At 40.6% G+C, this 22453-nt stretch overlaps 1 protein-coding gene across 2 annotated transcripts in view; it reads right to left on the reverse strand.

Annotated features, from left to right (window-relative positions):
* pkib (protein kinase (cAMP-dependent, catalytic) inhibitor beta) overlaps nucleotides 1–18298 on the reverse strand; it is a 93781-nt gene extending 75483 nt beyond the window's left edge. The window contains exon 1 of one of the 2 annotated variants that reach the window (XM_067983812.1): nucleotides 18176–18298. The gene's annotated coding sequence lies outside the window, so the exon portion shown is untranslated. The remainder of the gene's footprint in view (nucleotides 1–18175) is intronic. The other variant, XM_067983809.1, reaches the window with a different exon arrangement.
* Nucleotides 18299–22453: the final 4155 nt, after the last annotated feature.

The following is a 22453-nucleotide window of genomic DNA, read 5'->3' on the forward strand; positions in this document are numbered from 1 at the left end:
TGAATATAGTTTCTATAGTTCTCTGGGCTGTGCTGCAGCATGTAACAGATGCAATAAGTTTACTGGTAGAAATCCATAGGCTAGAATTGTTAAGGTGATTGATAATCTGAAAGTTAATACCGTAGATAGGGTACAGTAGTGTAGTGGTTATGAAAGAGATGAAACTTGGGTTTCAGTAAGAAATAAAAGGATGGGATGACTGGAGATGGAAAAGGACAGAACCAAGATCTGAGGACTTGCCACAAATTTTGCAGAAAGCCAATAACTGATGTGGCAGGTATGGTTTTCAATGTCTTGAAGTCCATAGTGCACTATTGATAGAGAAGAAAAAGCAAAGTTAAAGGACTTTTAGTATTTAAACATCAGAAGGGGCTGGCAGATCCTGCAGCATGCCATGTGGCCTATTGGTGGCTTTAGTGGAGCTTTATAGTAAAGAAAAACACGTCGCCACAAACTGGCAGTCCAAGAAAGGGAGATGAATTTTATTCTGTAGCCATCAAATTGCAACTTTGGAAAAATATGGTTGTTTTAGTTTATTCCAAATAACACAATTCAATATGACACAGCATAACATACTGCACCATAATCCCGTATGCTTAGGAATCCCAAGTAAACAATTTTCAAGCAAATGATTAGCAAAAACTGAATAAACATCAAATTCAGTGACATCAACCAACTAAAACAAATATCCTTATACTATAACAAGTCAGTAGTTCGGAATTCAACGACATTTTGAGGAAAGAATTCCTCTGGTCAGTATATGAAGTGACATTGTAAATGTGTTTCATTAGAAATACTGAACAAGAAATCTTCATGAATCAATAGACAACGTTATTACATATAGCAGCCAGAGGAATTCTTACCCCATTGTATGGGCATCATTTGATAAATCAATTGATGTATGCTTTTAGACAAAATTTAAACACAGTATAATCCTACTTATATTTGGATGGCTCAAATTTGGGCTATAGAAATAGTTGCATTAGTATTAGAACTTAGTTTGTTGTTATGTTATCGTGTGCAAAACAAATTAGAATAAAAGAGCTACTGTTTCAGCATTGAAGATACATCCTGTACTTTGCCGTTACACCAGTGAGTAGCAACAGCACTGATAGCAATACTGATAATAACAGTGTTGGTACATTTTTGAGGTACTGAATGTTTCAATTAAATATCACTTGATTATATTTTTGAGTTGAATATATTCTTACAGCTTACCTTGCTTTCTTTTATTTTGTGTTGGTTTGAGTGCCCATGGTTCAGCTATTGTTCTGAGGACTATTGTGAGAGAATTTCTATGGTGTTTTGATTGGCTATTCTAATTAGTTTACAAATTAAAAAGTCTATTCTGCATTCTGAATGGCTATTTTAAGTGCACTCAGCTGATCTGTATGCATTTCCCACTTGCCTTAAAAAGAGGGCAAAACAAGAGAAGGAAGATAAAGGAGTTTTCGTAATTCCCTACAGCACTTAACTGTTTCTTTGCCAATATCTGGAACCTATTTATGACTATGTAAAAAATGGTGTTATGTAAAGTCACAATATTAGTCTGTTGATTTGTAAAATCTCTAAAGTTGTTTGCAAATTCATGGCCAGATTCGAAATAACCTTTACATAATCTTGAGTCCCAGAAAAATGATTGCTCGTGTTGTATTTGCCATTTCATAATAATCCAGCCTGGAACTAATGCTTACTATGACAACATCAGATCCATGATTAATAAAAGGTTTAGTTGCCTTAAAGACAGAGTCCCACACTGGAAGCGTTTCATGCGTTGCAGCATTTATACAGAGGTCATGTTGAAACTGCTGCCATTAGAACTATCTGGCTGTATATCCTGTAATTACCTCATAGCCATTGATTTTCTGCTTTCTCAATTACAGTTCCATGGTCAATCTAGAGAACCTGAAAGGTCACTTACCAATGTACAGATGCTTGTTTGTATCCAGTTGAGCGAAGCTTCTGGTATTGAAGGTGAATAAGCCCAGGGAAACCCAAGCCAAGTGTCTGGCAGAGGCCCAACCCAGGATTATCCAAAACAACAACAACAGCAAAACATAGCAGAAGACTCAGAGCCCATGCAGGAGTTCCTGGGTTTTATTTTGCCACAAGATGTCACTATTATGCTTTGCAATGTCTCACCTGCATTACAAAGATCCTCAGTTATAATGGCAGCCCTGTTATAAGGCAGAGGATTGCAGGAGGTTACTGTTAAAAGCTTTGAGTCTGCAATAGATATTCTCTTTAGGGACAGCGGTATTAGCCACTCCAATAATTGGCCCAGGGTTCATACATTCAGAAGTGCACCTGTACTGCGCAATATCTAATTATATGATAGTGTAACCCAGGAGCTTAACAATAGAACCCCCTTGTGATCTGAACTGGATATTGTGACTCTTGCATGTGCCTTCACATACACTACGCCAGTCTTTCTGAAGGCGGACTAAAGCACTTCAGTGCGGCAAGATACAAATCGTTAAGCTGCTTTATTTCACAGACAACAGATGTGATCAAATCTCACCTTGTTTCAAGTAGCTATCGAGGACATTCTCAAGAATAAGAAAAAAAATAACAAATATGCCTCATTATTCTTATTAACGGGCTCATTTAAGTTTTCCTGGTTAGCCTTCTACAACAGTTTATAGAGATGACCCACCAGCACCTTTTCAGGGCAATAAATTCACCCACTTCTCAAGAATAAGAGTTGATATTTTTTAAAAGAGTAATTAATCCTGAATACATAATTATAACTCAATACAAAAATTTAATTCAAATATAATTCTAACAGAATAGGGGCATATTTATCAGAAACAAGATCATTTAATAATTTCAGCATAATATGGATTTTTCTTTTTTTAAAATGCAAATGGAAGTAGACAATCAAACTTACATGGAATGCATTTTGTATCTATCAATAAAATATTTCAAATTTGAGATTTTCTGTTCGTTACACCTACTGCGTGTTGGTGTAACAATGCACGTAATTGCATTGTTATAATGGTGTAACTGACCTTAGAGGTAACATCTAAAGTGTGATGCTTAAAATGTAATGATAATACCTGCTTTTAATGGTTTTAATCAGTAATACGGTAATATCTGCCATTCAGTCTGCCTGTGTCAGCTGTGGCCTCACCTCTGAATCAGTAGGCTGTGGGTTCAAGTCCCATACCAGTGACTTGAGCACATAGTCTAGGCTGACACTCCAGTGCATTACTAAGGGAGTGCTGCAATGTTGGAGGTGCTGCTTTTTGATGAGAAGTTAAACAGAGGTCCCGTCTGCGCTCTCAGGTGGACATAAAAGAATCCACAGCACTATTTTGAAGAAGAGCAGGAGCATTCTCCCCAGTGTCCTGCGAATATTTATCCCTCAACCAACATCACTAAAACAGATTATCTGGTCATTATCATGTTGCTGTCTATGGGGTCTTGCTTTACACAAATTGGCTGCCAGGTCTCCTGCATTACAACAGTGACTACACTTCAAAAGTACTTAATTGGCTGTAAAGCGCTTTGGGATGTACTGAGATCATGAAAGATGCTATACAAATGCAAGTCTTTCTTTTCATAGGAACAGGGGTAGGCCGTTCAACCCCACAAGCCTGTTCCGCTATTCAATTAGATCATGGCTGATCTGTATCTTAACTCCATTTACCTGCCATGGTTTACAAAAATCTATCAATCTCGGGTATGAAATTTTCAATTGACCCAGCATCCACAACTATTTGGGAGAGAGTGTTCCAAATTTTCATTACCCTTTGTAGAAGCTCCTTCTGTTGAGGAAGTTGAGGGTGTTAACTGTAGGCTGCAAAGCAACGTGTGTGCTATCTATTGCAGCCTGGACACTGGGAAATCATGTTTAGATATTCAGGCTCTTTGTTTTTGGGAGTAAAAGCGGCACAGATGATTTCCACTCCAATTTGCTGGCCAGTCAAATGAGTTGCCCCAGTGTTAGGTCCCATATATGCTGATAACGGCTTGACATTTACACAAACACACAAACTAGTTTGACAATGATTGTTGCATAAATTTCCATGTCTTCTAACAAACCATTTGTTGGAAATAAGAACAAAGTAAAGAATGAAAGGGAGGAGAAATCGGAGAAACAACAAAAGATAAAGAAGAAAATAGTTTTGGCAAACTATTAAATGTTAGGTATACTCTAACATCTGTTCTAGTGTTCATAGTTGCTCATCTGTGTAATGGTTATATTACTGGACTAGTAATTCAGGGACCTTGACTCATAATCCGAAAATGGACTATTTTCAATGCCCACCCATCCCCAACCCACCTTTTCTTGAGGGTTAAAATTTAAGCCAATGTAATTGAGATGATCATTTTTATGAACTGAATAAAACAGGCTATTTAGCACCCAAAAGCAGAAACTTTAAAACACAGACGAAATTGAGGCCTTATGGAAGTACGGAAAGCTTCTTATGAAACATGGCAAATGATTGGTGCATTGATGGGGCAACTGGACTTCTAGAAACCTTCTCTGTTCAACACGTTCTGTAACAGAAGATTGAAAGGATCATACTAAATGGTCAGTACTGTCATGGAAAATATCCATAGAATGTGGGGAAAACACAGATACTCCATAAATCACTGACATTTTTATTAATTAAAATGGTTACAAGAGAGTGTACACAGAGATAATGGAGTATAGATTTTCAGCCATGTTTACACATCAGCTTGATGTATCGTTATATACGTTTAAATGAATGGTGCAGGGGCTCTGACACACTGTGCCACTGTGTGGAAATGCCTGTGATCACCCATGATGTGGAGATGCCGGTGATGGACTGGGGTTGACAATTGTAAACAATTTTACAACACCAAGTTATAGTCCAACAATTTTATTTTTAATCCCACAAGCTTTCGGGGGCTTTCCCCTTCCTCAGGCGGTCTGAGGAAGGGGAAAGCCCCCGAAAGCTTGTGGGATTAAAAATAAAATTGTTGGACTATAACTTGGTGTTGTAAAATTGTTTACAATTGTGATCACCCAGTGAGTGTTAGTATTCTCAGATGCAATATAGCAAGATACCTTCTCCACAGGTTGAGACAGAAAAGCAGAGCATTAGCCAACTTCAGACATTCTTATGAGTCTCCTGGTGGCAAATTATACAAATATTGTGAGCAGATGCCTTCAAGATACATCCACCAGAAGCACCAAGAAAAGAAGACGACAGAAAATAATATAATTTAACTGGAAAAGAAAACAATTACATGAAATCAAAAACTCGAGCATTCTAGGTACACTTGCCTGCAGTATAACTTACATGTACAGTTTCTATCACATTTAAACCAATTCTATTTTTCATGTAGAGAGGCGAGCAGCCCACATGTAATGAACAGACACTGTTATTGGCACTAACTAGAAGATAAGACCGTTTCTAAATCTTGACCAAATGAGTCCGAAAAGGTGATAGAGTGCTGCAATGTGTACATGATACAAATGTGGAAGAAATTCTGTTGGAAGAAATTTAATGTCTTTTCCTTGTTAGAAATAATTGATTTGGTGATAAAAGAGATCAAGAAAACTGCACAGCACATTCTGTTAAGTACATTAATCCATTTTTCTGCATCTAATAAAAAAATGAAAGTTGATCAAAATCAATATACATGCAAACTAGTGAAATATGTAATGTGGCTTCAAAGGATTAATTGTAAAATTCACTTAATGGTCTAAAACAGCATTTTCAATCAACATTGAAAATCAGGCTGCTTTATAAAGCTATTGCTGGAATTAAGTGAAGCTCTCTGTCACATATCACTATTCCTTCATCGTCCCTGGGTCAATATCCTGGAATTCCCTACTTAATATCATTGTGGGAGCATCAGAAGTGGTTCAAGAAGGTCCACCACCATCTTCTCAGGGTAACGAGGGATGGGTAATAAACGTGGCCTTGCCAGCCTCCAGAGAACAAATATTTAAAATAAAACTGTCAAAATTCCCCAAAACAAGAAAAATATCTCTCCACTATCGTCATCAGAATTGATGAAGAGTTTGCAGCTGAAATATTAACTTATCTGTTCTCTCCACAGATATTGCCTGATCTGCTGAGTGTTTCCAGTATTTTCTGTTACCAGTCATCCCATTTGCTGGTTATATCTGTACAGTCTTAAATTATCTCTTTCACCTTACTGTGTAGCAGGTTTGCTTTTTAATCTATGCAGAAATCACTTGAAAACGTTATAAAGCAGCCTGATTTTCAATATTGAATGAAAAGGCAGTTCAAATGCTGTTTTGGACCACTAAGTGAATTTTACAATTAAACCTTTGACGTTCTTATTTCAATTCAAATAGGAATGCAGCACTGAAGTATTTTACAAAATCAAGCCATAATAGCTGGCAGTTTGATTCAGTCATGTATAAAAGAAGATTGTGTGGTAAGGGAGTACACCTGACCTACATTTCAGGTCCAGGCTTGAGCAGGATAAAAGATTTCAACAATATATTATTCATTGCAAATAATATGTTTTTTTTTAAAAAAAGATAGCACCTTACTTTTTAAAGCAAAGCAAGATGATAAAATCACAAGTAAGATGGGAAGGAATTGAGTAGAATGGCCTATACTCTCTGGAGTTCAGAAGAATGAGAGGTGATCTCATTGAAACATACAAGATTCTGAGAGGGCTTGACAGAGCAGATGCTGAGAGGCTGTTGAGTGGAAATCCTCCTGCCAATAATTTTCGTGAAAAAGTCTGTTTGAGAATAAGATGAAATTTTCCATTTTGTATTCATGCTGACTTTTTTTGCTAAAATTATCAGAAGAAATTTCACCCCATTGTGCCTCTCTGCATTATCCAGTACCCCCACTTGTGAGTAGATTTTGTACAGTTGCAACATTTATAAATAAATTAATTATGGATAATTTTTACCTTATTGAAGCTTTCAACCCCAGTATGGAGGTTCAAATATCATATTTCATAGTATAACTGGACAATCCTGATTAATCCAGAGGAATAAGTGACAGATACATTTTAATAAAACAAGTTTGCTATATAAAAACTCCAGTTCAGGGTGGAGAAGTCTTGACAGTCTCTTTTTTTTTGTGTGGTGGAGGTTAGGCCCATCCCTTATTTTATATTCTAGTTTGGCTTTTTATTGCTCTTCTGTTACAATCCCACAACTAAATTGTGTGATTGTGTGGATGGAAGGGGAGGTGAGAGGCAATCAAGGTGTGACAAGGACTCATTCCCTCTATATCTGAACAGTACAGATCCTGCATGCCAATTTTTTATCTATACAGTGATTGGTCACTGCCATAGAAATTGTGACTAACAAAACAGAAAATAAACTGAAGTAAAATGGCTAAAGCTACAACAAACTGATTATTTGTAGAGGCAAGTTTTACACTCAGCTTCTTTCACACCCAAAAAATGCCATAACATCTGGATCATTTTTGGAGATGAGCTACTAAGTGGAAGGACCCATGTTACAAATTTTGAGTTTGCACTAGGTATTCTCTCGGGTTTAGAGTCACTGGTCACTCAGAGTCAGAGTCATGAGTGGACCCATATCCCATACAATCAGGAGTATATCTTTCCTGTCTAATACTAGTTATACAATAGCATGATATGGAGCTGTAACAATATGTCCCCTTGTTGTGTTCACTGGATACTGTGATCTTAGACTTATACCAAGTGTGTTTCTTCTATTCACTTGAAGGCAGACTGATAAGCGAGAGAATGCTAATTGTAAACTAACAAACTGCAGTATAGGAATGAACAGAACACAATTTCTAGTGAATTGCAATCTTTCAGGTCACTCCTCATAGCATGGAAAATAACAGGACTAGAGTGGTTTACTTTGCAAAGAAGCTAAACTCAATTTGCAGGCTAGCAATGCCTGAAACCCAGCTGGTACTAACCTTTCCTTATTATAGGTTGCACGCCTCAACCTGAAATCTCTCACACCATTCCTCTGGAGAGCAAGTGAGAGAAAGACTGTGAGTGATCTCATGTTGAAGCATAAACACATGCAGCCTCACTGACTGCTTGAGACTCAACCCTACTGCACACCGACTTTCTCCACTCAGAGAGAACGCAAGAGAGCCAAAATATTAACCCCTGCCCCTCCAGCTTGCTGCAGGTGGCATGACAACTATATTGTCTAAATGGCTAGGAATTCTGCGACACTCAATAGGTGAAAGTAATTGAACATTATAGGTGCGAGCCTCTCTGCCAAAACGGCACCTTTCCTGTTGTCTCAAACCTGATATGGTATTGTGAGTATACAGAATTTTACTAACTACTTCATCGAGTGACTCACCTCCTGACTCCCCAAAGCCTTTCCACCATATACAAGGCACAAGTCAGGAGTGTGATGGAATACTCTCCACTTGCTTGGATGAGTGCAGCTCCAACAACACTCAAGAAGCTCGACACCATCCAGGACAAAGCAGCCCACTTGATTGGCACCCCATCCACCACCCTAAACATTCACTCCCTTCACCACCGGCGCACAGTGGCTGCAGTGTGTACCATCTACAGGATGCACTGCAGCAACTCGCCAAGGCTTCTTCAACAGCACCTCCCAAATCCGCGACCTCTACCATCTAGAAGGTCAAGAGCAGCAGGCACATGGGAACAACACCACCTGCACGTTCCCCTCCAAGTCACACACCATCCCGACTTGGAAATATATTGCCGTTCCTTCATCGTCGCTGGGTCAAAATCCTGGAACTCCCTTCCTAACAGTCACCACACGGACTGCAGCAGTTCAAGAAGGCGGCTCACCACCACCTTCTCAAGGGCAATTAGGGATGGGCAATAAATGCCGGCCTCATCAGCGACGCCCACATCCCATGAACGAATAATAAAAAAAAAATCTGGTACTCCAGCTAAGGGGCCTAATCAATAACACAGATAGTGTGCGTGTGTTGTTTGGAGTTAACCTCTGAATTTAATTTCATTGCAACATTACAATATAAATTAATTCAAAATCCCTTTTAGGCTAAGTAGGCAAAAATCTCGAACCATGACAATCCACTCGCAGTGCATACAGCCTCAATTCCCATTGAAGCCATTATTGCACCTCTACCACTATCCAGGTCTAATAATGCTGGTTCGTCAGTCACACAACAATAACTTCATGTGGCTAGCTGATGGAGAGTAACGAATTAGAGAAACAAAACATACCTCACTTGAAGTGGTAAAGCGGAGCCAAATTAAACTATAATTTTGCTCCCTGTTTGCCACTGTAATGATGTTTTACTACCAATATTTGTCATGTTTATTCGTTTTGATTGAGTGCCACATGCTATTGAGGACTCGGGAAATGTTGATGGCTACTGTTCCAATCTTGTGCAAGGCTGTAATAATATTGCGATGCAGCTAGATATCTGAATTATGTCTCTACCTGCAGCTAGATATGGTGCTTCTGTTTTCCACTTGGATATTACAACCCCTCCCAGATTTATCTGAGGGCTGGCGGGTGACCTTTAGGTTGCCTGACCTTCCCCTGGGCAGAGTGGCTGGCCGGCAGGATGTAAAATAGACCCAGCTGTTAATATTGGCCAGGTCAGCCAGGATACTCCCAGGCGGGTGGCCTGCATGTCCCATTGGCTTCCCGTCTGAGAGTTAAAATTCCCCCTTATATTCATCCCTATTAATTGAACCAACAAGACACAAGACATTAAGATTTCATTATGGTGATGCAATATTTGTAAGGATTATTAAAGTTGTTTTTTATTGCCGATTTTAAAACCTGAGTCTTTTGGAGTGTTTTTCGGGTCTGATATTAATGTCAACAACCAGGAGAAAAAAAAAAGGGAGAAAATCAGTGGCAAAAAACTGGATCCCAAAAATCTGGGTAAATTTGGAGAAAAATTGGTAACAATCTATTAAAATTCAAGAAAATGTACAGGGAGCTACAAAAGGCACATTTAAGATAAATGACAACACGCTGTCTATAATAAGGATTGGAAGATTATACTGTCTGCAGGAATAATGATCCTGATCCACCATTCATGGTGACAAGTACTTCTAATGTTAGGATGTCCATTCTTGTCTAAAGATTGCGTTTTATAATTCTGTTTGGACAGGAAAGGTTCCCGAATATTTAACATGAAATGAATATCAAATGTCTGTAAATAAAGTTTTGCTCTATTCCTATGTATACTCTTAATAGAGTCACCAGAAACCTTTATTGCAGGGGTACACAAATATAACTGGATGCCCAATACCCATGATATCATTGGACATAAAGGCAACATAACCAGACAGCATTCTGTTAACCTCAAAAATAGTCAATTTTGAAGTCCAATTTTTTTAAACTATAGCAGACCCAATGGCACCAATCAGATCAGTGAAACCCTAAGAGATGTTTTTATGTAACTGGTTGCCAAGTGTGTTGAAGCTGAGAGGGACAACCCTCCCCACTACAGCAAGTCTGTCCAGGGAGAAGCTAAGATTGTCTTTAGGACCTCTGTGGCGAAGGCTTCTACAGTAGATTGGTCAGGAACTGCAACATGCTCTATGGTGGACTACAGTGCTATGATCTGATCGATCATGGTACTGCAGATGTGAACTCTTCCATTTGACTCGCCGTCTGCTACACATTCTGGGACACCATTCCCAGTGTTTGTACACATTTTTCATGTTCAACAAGCATCCTTTTTTCAAACGTAGGACCTATGAAATCTGGATCTAGTTGCTGTTCATCCAAACTACTATGTCCTCCGGTCAACAATGTCTGCCTCCTCATGCCAGCTCCTCCAGCCCACTTGTGCTAAATGCATCACCCTCTGGCTAACTAAACACAGACTTCTAAAGTACCTCATTGGTTGTAAAGGGCTTGGGCATCCTGAGGTCTTTTGCTCTTTCTTTCTGTAATGTCCCTCAAGTGGATGTTTCTGGGCTGATACTTGGTAGGGAGAGGGTAAGTGATGCCACAAGTGATGCTGTGCCAGCAGGGCAGAAAGCACAAGGGCTTGGCAGATCTTTTTACTTTTCTGCTGCTTTTTGCTGTGAGACATCTGGAGGGGGGAGAAGGGTGGTTAGAATGGGTTGCTGAGAAGCAGACTACACAAGTACGTTTCAATACCAGTGACTGGAGAGTTTCATGATGTAGTTTGCTGACAGGTTATATGTGGTCCAAAAGCATGAGAAAGAAGAGAAGCAGAATTCCATGATGAAGCTGCCGTTGGCACCTACCCTCCAACTTCCCCATCTCTGACTCCCCCTCCTGTCTGCCCAGTAACTCCAATGCTTCTTCCTTGCAGAGGAGAAGAAACGGAGGTTGGGGGCAAGCAACATCTGTGGCCAATCTCTCTTTCGCTCTGCTCTGTTATGGGTTGTCTTCTCCTTTAAGAAGAATGCAAAATTATGATTGCTTTCTGGTTGCCAAGAAATGCAGTCAAATCCAGGTACTAGGATGCAGACCATAATAGGAATGATGATAGGTGCTTGAAACAAGCAATTATAAACCAAATGAGGCTTTTTATGGGATCCATGTATATAAGGCAACGGGTGAAGGCACACTTGCATGTGAAGGCTAGGCTGTAAAGGGTCCTGTGGTACTTCTTGGGGAATTGATACTAAGCTTTTAAAGTACTTTAAAGATGATCGAGCAGTTTCTATAGGAGTGGGCGATTCACTCTGCCAGATTGCCACCCAGGTGATGAAGATGAAAATGTACTCCTTTGGCTCAGTTGAAACCAAAACTACACTCAGAGGACTCTCACTGACTGCTGCAAGGGACATCAGAGTACATCTCATCACTGTAATCTTCTTTTCTGTGTAACGCAGTCTACCTTTGACACCAGAGCTTTACATCCTTCTCTCCCGCTTTCAAATAAAGGGATTTTCATTCGATCCATTATCCATCCTACAACATGACAACACATCAGCCCTCTTTGGCCTTACAGGAGCCTGCCAATAATCATCAACTGCATCAATAAATCAGCACCAAATAAGCACACCTTTTGCTGTATGACTCTAACCTCCATCAATAACAAAGTGTCATGTCAGTGCATATTCTCTTCCAATACAATGAACTCCAAAGGTGAACACAAGCCAACCATGCTTCCCCTGGATACCTACATGTGCCTTTCTTTCACCTACTCTAGTGCTTCTCCTAAATGTAACCTGAGGGCCACTATCACGGCAGGTGGTTGGTTGCTCATACACTACAAAAATGGTTATGGGACATAGGTGGCCCTCCTATAATGGCAGTTTGCTCCTGGCAGAGATGTGCTGCTGGTTGCATCTCTAGAGCTTCTTCCTGTGCAGCCTGGTCCTGCCTTCCATGTTCCGCTAGGTTGAATCTCTGAAGGGGGAGGCTGGAAGCTTGGCATGTGCTACTTCTCCTGAGAGGTGGTGTATCAGGGTGGGCCATCACCATTCCACTGGGTCCTGTATCTGTGTCACCACTGATCATCAGGATGGCTAGTCTAATGGCAGCTATCAGATCCTGAAAGCCCTGAAAGACAGCAGCATGCATCACGGCTGCCATGGTCCAGAGGTCACTATGCAGGCTGTTTTCAATTCTCTCCCCAAATGCCACTGAAGCTACAGTCTGTACTTCCATGGAGGTGGAGGCACCACCTGGATTCTGGCCACTTCTTAGCTGGGGATCTGCTGCAGATTCCAATTATGCTGTCATATGATCCATTGGTGCCTGCAACAAAGACAAAGCTTCCCTGATGCTGAAAATGAGAGCCATAGGCTTGACAATCACACCTGTCAGTTGCCACACATCTTCAGAGACTGACCTTAGAACCTGCACATTGGTACAACATTCCTTGAACATCCTTTTCAGGCAAGTATCCATGAATTATGGGTCCAACAACTCCAAAGCCATAGGCAGCCTTTTTCTCAGCCTCCACTGGGAAGGTGGCACATCCTCATCCAGTCCTCAGTCCCTCAGCTCTGAGAATCACCCAATGCCACATCCTCACTAACATGATCTAATTGCCCCAAGGTGAAGGTACCTAAGCTGGTGTCTGGGAGTGAAGAAGCAAGCGATGCAGGTGGTGAGTTGGAAGGGGATGGCACAGAAGAAAATGAAGCAGGAGGTCTGTGTAGAAACTTAGGTGGGCTTCAGTCTGCCTTCATCTCCCTCTTCATCATCATTCTTCTTAGTCAACTACAATAATGATGAGAAGTAGCTCATTCTCTATTCTTCCTCCTCCTTGTCTACTTCATCATCTTCCTCCTGTGCTCCCCGGTGCTGTAGTGGATCTGCAGGAAGAGAAGGTAAAAGCCAAGAATGGGCGAGGCTTACCCCCTTGGGATTAAGGAGACAGAGAATGGGGTGAAGCGTCACAGGGATTCCAGGGTGATTGAACAGGTGTTCAGTCACTAACCTGGCACCAGCAATATGCCATTGACTTTGCCATCTCCCACAAGCTCCATAGCCTTCTCATTATACCACACGAGAGATTTAAAGATGGGAATGCTCCCTCTGGTTGTCTGCCTCTGATGGGCATTGTGCACCATTTTCTCTTGCAAGAAAGTTCAGTAAATGAAAGGGAGGCTAACAGTTAAGGATTGTGTGCCAAGTGACATGGGAGAGCTAATCTAAGAGATGTTAGGGTGTTAAAGGGAGGAAGGGGCTGGGTAGCCAAAGGAAACATTTGCAGGGCTATGGGAAAAGAGCAGGGGTGTGGAACTAATTGGATAGCTCTTTCAAAGAGTCAGCACAGACATGATGGGCCGAATGGACTCCTTTTGTGCTGTATGATTCTATGATTCACCATTAGGAATGAAAATTTAGGTTTAAGGGTGCATTTATACTGCACCAAGTGAACTGATAGCGAATCACTGACAACTTTGCTTTAGATTTGGAGAACTGATTTGCATTGGCTCTCCCAAATTCCATTCTTCCTTTCAAATCGCAGTGAAGCCTGTTGACATTGCATCATTATACATGTATGATGTTATGACAGTCAGAGCATATATGTACACAACAATTTGTAACATTACCAATAATGAAAAATATTTTATTCATTATTATTCCTAGGAGAGACATACAATTTTCCATGATTTTTCACTAAAATTCCCAATTTGTTTGCCTTCTTGGCAAAGTTTTTGGCATGTCTTTGCTGCACCCAAACTGCAGAGTCAATGTTTACACTGCGGTGTGGGATCTGCAGTTTGGGTAACCCCCACCTCTTGGGGGAGTTATGGCAGGAGAGCACTGGAAGGGCCCTGGATTTTCAGCCTCACAAAGAATTAGCAGAAATTATAAGAAAGAAAGTTGCAAGGAAAGGGCCAATTTTGTTTTTAATGTTCTCCATGAGTAATATCACACAAGATCAACTATAACATATGAGGGATTCTAAGCAGTCTTACTTTTCTTGGATCTCACAGTGGCAAACACCAAGCCGACAAAGTGGACAGAAGCCTTGCTCCAAAGTCTGTACCAATGCTGCTCTTGAATCAGCCACCACAAGGTGCACTCGAACAGCCAGAGGTGACTGTTGCTCTGATTTTCTTTGCCTCTACATGGGGAAGTGTCTGGTCTTTGTTCAGCAAATCTCTGCAGCACTACAGCTGGGACCAGGAACTCAGCATGTAGATGATTTTGACATTGAACATAAGTCGTATTATTCCACGATAAAAAGCGCTTTCACATTACCATTTAATTAGTTCAGATTGCACTGACAGTGCTGTCTGTAATTTTCCCATTGGGATAAAGGAGCTGCTGTTAGCAGTATAAACACTGGGGCAAGCAGACAGACACCCACACTCCCACAATCCAAACTAAATAAACACCACTGTAAAAAGTACTTTGCAATGGGACTCCAACTTTTGGGACTCCACCAGTGCCCACTATGCCACCAATTCTTAGTGCATTGAAGCCACTTTGGCTGCTGGCTCCCATAACCCATTAGCAACCAGGTGGCGAAAATCTCTGGATTGTGTTAGACTGGTAACCAGAGAGATACATTCTTCCGTGCGTCTATAGCTGGTCCAACTGCACTTAGTAACAGCACACAATATAGGCACACCCCTTGATGACACAATATCAAGACACATGCCTCTTTCCAATATAGGTTTGTGCATCATGACATCAGTAGTTGATTTTACTGTTTTTGCATCTGGGCTTATTGGATTACCTGGTTACAGAGCACAGAGGGAAATTTGGGTTTTGGGCATCAAATGCCCATAAAGGGAGCCTGCCTGATTTTGATCCATTAAATGGATGGATGGGTAATTGGGCAGGCTCCCTTATGGGCGCGAGATTCTCTCTGCCTAGTTTACTTCTGGATGTTCTGTTTAGGCGATCCAATACACACAGGCACAATAACAGGAAAACCTGCGCCAATTATTCCATTTCTATGGTAATGCTCTAATTAACTGATTTCAGCTGTGCTTCTATTGTGAAGAATACAAAAATCACCATCTCCCAAAAACCTTTCATCAGCTGTTTATGGTACAATTCAGCTCTGATTACACTCCTGACTCACTTTATGATTAGATATTGTGTCATATATTTGTAAAATGTTAAAATCTCTTATTGCTGGCTTTTTTTGCACCAGAACAAATTTGATTCTGCAATGGCTACTGGCACAAAGTCAGCTATCTGCCAATCAATTTCTAAATATTACACATGCCAAATGGAAGGTTATGCTTAAATAATGCAGAGTAAATTAAGACTTTCAGAACATTTGAGGTTTCGGCAATAACAATTTTGCTGATGTAGCTATTTTACCACCAAAATATATATTTTTTAAAATCACCATCACCAATCATTCTCCAATGAAAGAATCGTCAGTAACATTCCAATTATTTTTCTATTTGAAACATTTTCAGCATTTAAATTTTTTTTTAAAAATTCCAGTGGGAAACTGGTTTCTTATACTTACTGGTGGTGTAGACAACAATTCTTCCCAGTGCTTCCATGGTAGGCTTTGCTGCTACAGGATGCTTTTGTGCAACTTTTGAAGGATTTATTCTCCTATGAAGCCTTTATTTTAGACAGAACCTTTCCTTACAGGATCAGTTTTCAAATGGAATACACTAGCTCTGATTATATGTTTTTCCACATGTATTATTGCAGTTATCAGTAATTCTTTAAATGGCTACCATCATGAAATTGTTTTTAAAATAATTTTTATTAGCGCTTTGTGGAGCAATTTGCAATGAGAAACATGCCACAAATGTAAACTTAATGCTTATGTGAATATGAACAATAGATAGTTAAAAAAATACTGCAAGAAACACAACATCCCAGTTCTGAAAAAGGTCAAAACTATTAAATGCTCTCCTTCGTCTAGTCTGGTTTAGTCATAAAGTTTTGGATATTTTAATTAAAATTTAAGGACTTCAGTATTAATTCAGTCAAAAACAGTAAAAGAAATAACAAAAGTGTTGTTTGTATTAAAAGTTACTGTTGTTGCCAGTACATATTTTAGAAACAAACTACTTAAAACATTTTAGATGATCCAAATATTTCATAAAAGCACCCTGAATAGATTGTATTTCTATTAGTTTTGAAATCTTGTCTTGCATGATAAACATACATGCCGGGAATTTCCGACCTCTCTCAATCAGCCACTGTAACTTTGGCGGAAAATTGACAGAAACCCCATCTACGCGGTGTATCTGGGATTTCCGCTGATATTCCACCAAAGTTACGGAGCCTGACGGGAAGAACCTCCAAGGAAATTCCCGCCAACAAACATGTGGACCTTTGAGAACCATTGGATCTCACATAGTTACAATGCTGCTCCTGCCCTCAATACGGGCACTGATATCATGCAGACGTCGTTGTGTTGATTTCAGATTCAATCTTTAGTCCATGTGAAATAAAGTGATCTCAATTGGAGCAGCAATAGGGGCAATCCCATATTGCTGCTCCTGTATCCTTTGGGCTAGGGAAAGGGAAAGCAAAAATCAAGTACCTGTACTTGATCTCTGTTGAGTAACTTGTGCTGAACAGTGTGTGAATGTCAGCTGGGGACAAGATTGGGGTTGGCTGTGATGCCTTTTGTGGTTGAGTGGCTGTCAATATTCACTATCAAGGTTCATACAAGAAGAAGATCCACTTAGGTGAGGTCTGCGAGCTTCAGTGGAACACTTGGGCCAGTTCTGTGCTCCCAGCAGGGAGAGCATTCACAGGATGTAGTGCATCATATCACAGGAAATTGCAGGCGCACAGCTGGTGATTTTCCATCCATTAAAATTAATGGTCGAAAAATAACAGGCAAAGCATTTTACCGAAAATAGTATACATGTATTTCTTACGCTCAACTGTGTTTAAATGGGACATATCAAAGACAAGCACTACAGCCCTCAAGGATCACTTGCTTTTATAATCCTTCTTCTGGGACTTGTTACCTACTAAATAATTATCTGTAACACAACCCAGGGGAGTGGGTAGGAGGAATTACCACGTTGGGTCTTTCAAAAGTACCTGGCAAGTAGCTTAAGAAATAAATCAAATTCTATCTGAACAGAAAGCAGCATAACAAATGAAAATAGTAGGATTAAAATGATTGACAATGATTATGGGAACAAACAAGATGCTATCATGTCGACTTACTCTGCACAAATTACAAACCAAGAGCATGACTTAAGCTTCAGATTCCGAATAACCTCTTAAATTAAACTGGGTTGTGCTGCTGCCTCCACACTCTCTAATTTCATTTTTAGCTTCATTGAACAGTGTGCTCAGGTGTCTGGAACTAATTGTGATGACAAACAAAATGAGCGCACTTTAGAATAATGATAATCTATCTAGTAGCAATTTTTCTACAGAGTCCACTGAACTGAAAGCAGTCTGTAATAAGCACTGTCAATGGAAATCACCTCTGTACACCAACATAATGCAAAAAGCCTCTGGAAAATGAAAACCCAGTCTTCATCGTTCAGCTGTATTCTGCCTCACCACTTGGCTAATGATGCCCTTATGCTCTTATGCTTGATCTGTGTAGCATTAACAAAGTGAAATTAATTAGATAATATTCCACCATGCCAAATAATTTCATTCAGATTATAGCTCCAGTATTTATCATTAAAAACTTATAAAGCACAAATTCTACATTTTAGGAAATAGAAATTTGAGATATCTATTTTTAAGGGAGTCTCTTTACTTCCTCAGTCAAACTCTGATAAGACAGATGGAGCAATGCAGCTAATTGTATTTAAAACCTAAGCACTGTAAGGATTTCAATTCAGCATATTATCAATTTCTGTATAAAACTGGTTTTATGTATTTACTCACCAAGCAGCAGAGCCACAAGAAGCTTATGCTATTCACTCAGCAGCCAGTGTAATGATTAAAATCCAGAGGGAAAGGTTCAGCAGAAGAACACATGTTGGTCTATATTTGTTACTGGCTATCTCTGCCTGGCTGATTTTGATGTGAGCATCGCATTGCCTCTGTGATACCATGACATCAGCCAAGCTTGTTTCATGCTTCACATGGAGGCAGGTCTGAAACAAAACCCAAACCTGTTACTTTTCAAGACAATGCAGTAATGATTTATCAAAATAATTATTTAAAGGTACGACAAAAGTCAAATTGCCTGTCATTTGAGCTCTCAATTACATTATTGAAATTCATTGAAAATTGAAACAAATGGAAATTCCCCATGATTAACCATTCCATTGGTAGAGTCCAAATTATCATAATAAAGGTAATCCTTCAGTAGTAATTGCACATAACATACTCAACATCAAACCAATACTGAGTGAAGATTAAGACAAGATATATTTCCAAAGCTGTCAACATCAGCAAAATCATAAAGGAAACATTTATGATCAGTAAGAATGACATAGCTTTCAAAGGCATCTAAACACATGAGCTATGGTTACAATTAAGAGCGACATACATCAAAATAAGTCACACTTTTAAATCAAAATGAATCATTGTCAATCTTAATTACTTGTCAGGTCTACTTTCCATTGAGGCACTTTATTGAAAGTATTGTTGGAGAATGAGGACATTTAGTCAAGATAAAGTTATTTTTCATGAGACTGGTTCATGCTTTACCATTTGTGACTTTATTTCAGTAGTAATCAGCAGATTAAATAAGAAGAAGCAGGATATATATACGACATAATCAGCCCTCTAGGAAGTATTGCTGAATTGCATCAAAGCAGAATCTAATCTTGAATAGATGAGTTTCTTTATATATATAATTCATGACTACAAAAGGCAGAACATTGAACTGATGTGCTGCAGAAGCCGGAGCCGCACCCTGCATCACTGACAGGAGGAGTCTGAAACCCAGGAAAGGCAACAGAAAAACAGATACATTTTTATGAATGCTCCTCTGAGATAAACTACCTTTCTTATCAACAATCTTGAGGCCTTTTTAAGGCTTAGGTTGAGGCCTATATGTGCTCACGTTAAAATCACAGTAGCCTATATTACATGTGTGCATGTGGAAAATATGTTTACACCGTGAATTACATGATATGAATAACATGATACAATAATATATAATATTAGAAAATAATTTCCGGAACCTAAGGACTTGATGAATGTGCTATGCAGTTGTAAAGTATGGCCACTTTCCTTTCTCCAGCAGTCTGTAATTTCGGTGACACAGCCCAATCCAACATAGACCTTATTATGGGCAACCATCATTCATGTTATCTTTTCAAGATCCTTGAGGTATCTTCTGCATTTCTCTGCATTCCTCTTATTTATTGTTATTTTATGGTCTATTTTAGTGCAGACAATTTGATGTTGATAATGACATTGAAAACTGGTCCTTGGAACTCATCTGTCCCTCTTTCTTTTAAGGAACTTATATAGTAGAATATAACAATCCCCTTCCCAAAACCTATCTTACATGACAATGTGATTTTGCACATAATTTTTGTTCAATTATCAATTGAGAAACTTGTTATTAAAACTGAGATGGGTCATTTAGGTTTGTTTATATGGCTGTTTAGTTTTGTATTAGTACAGTTTATGTTGCTTTAGATGGTTTTATTACCATTGGCTGTTAATTACAAAATAGCATTCCATTAGTTAGACTGTAACTATGCATGCTTACAATGTAGTTGCTACTCAAATATATAAACAGAACATCCAAACTGTTGAGAGGAATAAAATCCATAGTTGTGTTACACATTTGGATCTAGGCAGCTCTGGCCCAAGCATCCCTTTGTGAAAATTTTAGGTGTTGGCTGCTTTATTGTTGCTGTGGCACTTCCCTAACAGCAATTGATCTCACTGGGAAATGGAAGAGGCACCCACCCATTGGAATTTAGGAATCTGATTGGAAAGAGGTGGAAATCAAGGGGAAGAGTCTTCGCACTGAGGACACCATCCAACGTGTTGTGTGGCACTACCACTGTGCTAAATGGGATAGATTCAGAATAGATTGAGCAGCTCAAAACTGGGCATCCATGAGGCGCTGTGGGCCATCAGCAGCAGCAGAATTGTATTCCAGCACAATCTGTAACCTCATGGCCCGGCATATTCCTCACTCTACCATTACCAACAAACCTGAGGATCAATCCTGGTTCAATGAGGAGTGTAGAAGAGCATGCCAGGAGCAGCACCAGGCATACCTAAAAATGAGGTGCCAACCTGGTGAAGCTACAACTCAGGACTACATGCATGCTAAAAGTGGAAGCAACATGCTATAGACAGAGCTAAGCGATTCCACAACCAACGGATCAGATCAAAGCTCTGCAGTCTTGCCACATCCAGTCGTGAATGGTGATGGACAATTAAACAACTAACGGGAGGAGGAGGCTCTGCAAACATCCCCATCCTCAAAGATGGCAGAGCCGAGCACGTGAGTGCAAAAGACAAGGCTGAAGCATTTGTAACCATCTTCAGCCAGAAGTGCCGAGTGGATGATCCATTTCGGCCTCCTCCCAATATCCCCACCATCACAGAAGCCAGTCTTCAGTCAATTTGATTCACTCCACGTGATATCAAGAAACGGCTGAGTGCACTGGATACAGCAAAGGCTATGGGCCACGACAACATTCCAGCTGTAGTGCTGAAGACTTATGCTCCAGAACTAGCCGCGCCTCTAGCCAAACTGTTCCAGTACAGCTACAACACTGGCATCTACCCGACAAAGTGGAAAATTGCCCAGGTATGTCCTGTCCACAAAAAGCAGGACAAATCCAATCCGGCCAATTACCGACCCATCAGTCTACTCTCAATCATCAGCAAAGTGATGGAAGGTGTTGTCGACAGTGCTATCAGTTACTCACCAATAACCTGCTCACCGATGCTCAGTTTGGGTTCCGCCAGGACCACTCGGCTCCAGACCTCATTACAGCCTTGGTCCAAATATGGACAAAAGAGCTGAATTCCAGAGGTGAGGTGAGAGTGACTGCCCTTGACATCAAGGCAGCATTTGACTGAGTGTGGCACCAAGGAGCCCTAGTAAAATTGAAGTCAATGGGAATCGGGGGAAAACTCTCCAGTGGCTGGAGTCATACCTAGCAGAAAGGAAGATGGTTGTGGTTGTTGGAGGCCAATCATCTCAGCCCCAGGGCATTGCTGCAGGAGTTCCTCACGGCAGTGTCCTAGGCCCAACCATCTTCAGCTCCTTCATCGATGACCTTCCCTCCATCATAAGGTCAGAAATGGGGATGTTCGCTGATGATTGCACAGTGTTCATTTCCATTCGTAACCACTCAGATAATGAAGCAGTCCGAGCCCGCATGCAGCAAGACCTGGACAACATCCAGGCTTGGGCTGATAAGTGGCAAGTAACATTCGCGCCAGATAAGTGCCAGGCAATGACCATCTCCAACAAGAGAGAGTCTAACCACCTCCCCTTGACATTCAACGGCATTACCATCACAGAATCCCCCACCATCAACATCCTGGGGGTCACCATTGACCAGAAACTTAACTGGACCAGCCACATAAATACTGTGGCTACAAGAGCAGGTCAGAGGCTGGGTATTCTATGGCGAGTGACTCACCTCCTGACTCCCCAAAGGCTTTCCACCATCTAAAAGGCAGACGTCAGGAGTGTCATGGAATACTCTCCACTTGCCTGGATGAGTGCAGCTCCAACAACACTCAAGAAGCTCGACACCATCCAGGACAAAGCAGCCCGCTTGATTGGCACCCCATCCACCATACTAAACATTCACTCCCTTCACCACTGGCGCACTGTGGCTGCAGTGTGTACCATCCACAGGATGCACTGCAGCAACTCGCCAAGGCTTCTTCGACAGCACCTCCCAAACCCACGACCTCTACCACCTAGAAGGACAAGAGCAGCAGGCACATGGGAACAACACCATCTGCACGTTCCCCTCCAAGTCACACACCATCCCGACTTGGAAATATATTGCCGTTCCTTCATCGTCGCTGGGTCACATCCTGGAACTCCCTTCCTAACAGCACTGTGGGAGAACCTTCACTACACGGACTGCAGCGGTTCAAGACGGCAGCTCACCACCACCTTCTCAAGGGCAATTAGAGATGGGCAATAAATACCAGCCTCGCCAGCGACGCCACATCCCATGAACGAATTAAAAAAGTTCCCTCCCAAATTCCTACCCA

Source organism: Heptranchias perlo, chromosome 5 (assembly GCF_035084215.1).
Source record: "Heptranchias perlo isolate sHepPer1 chromosome 5, sHepPer1.hap1, whole genome shotgun sequence".
In the NCBI taxonomy this organism is placed as follows: domain Eukaryota; kingdom Metazoa; phylum Chordata; class Chondrichthyes; order Hexanchiformes; family Hexanchidae; genus Heptranchias; species Heptranchias perlo.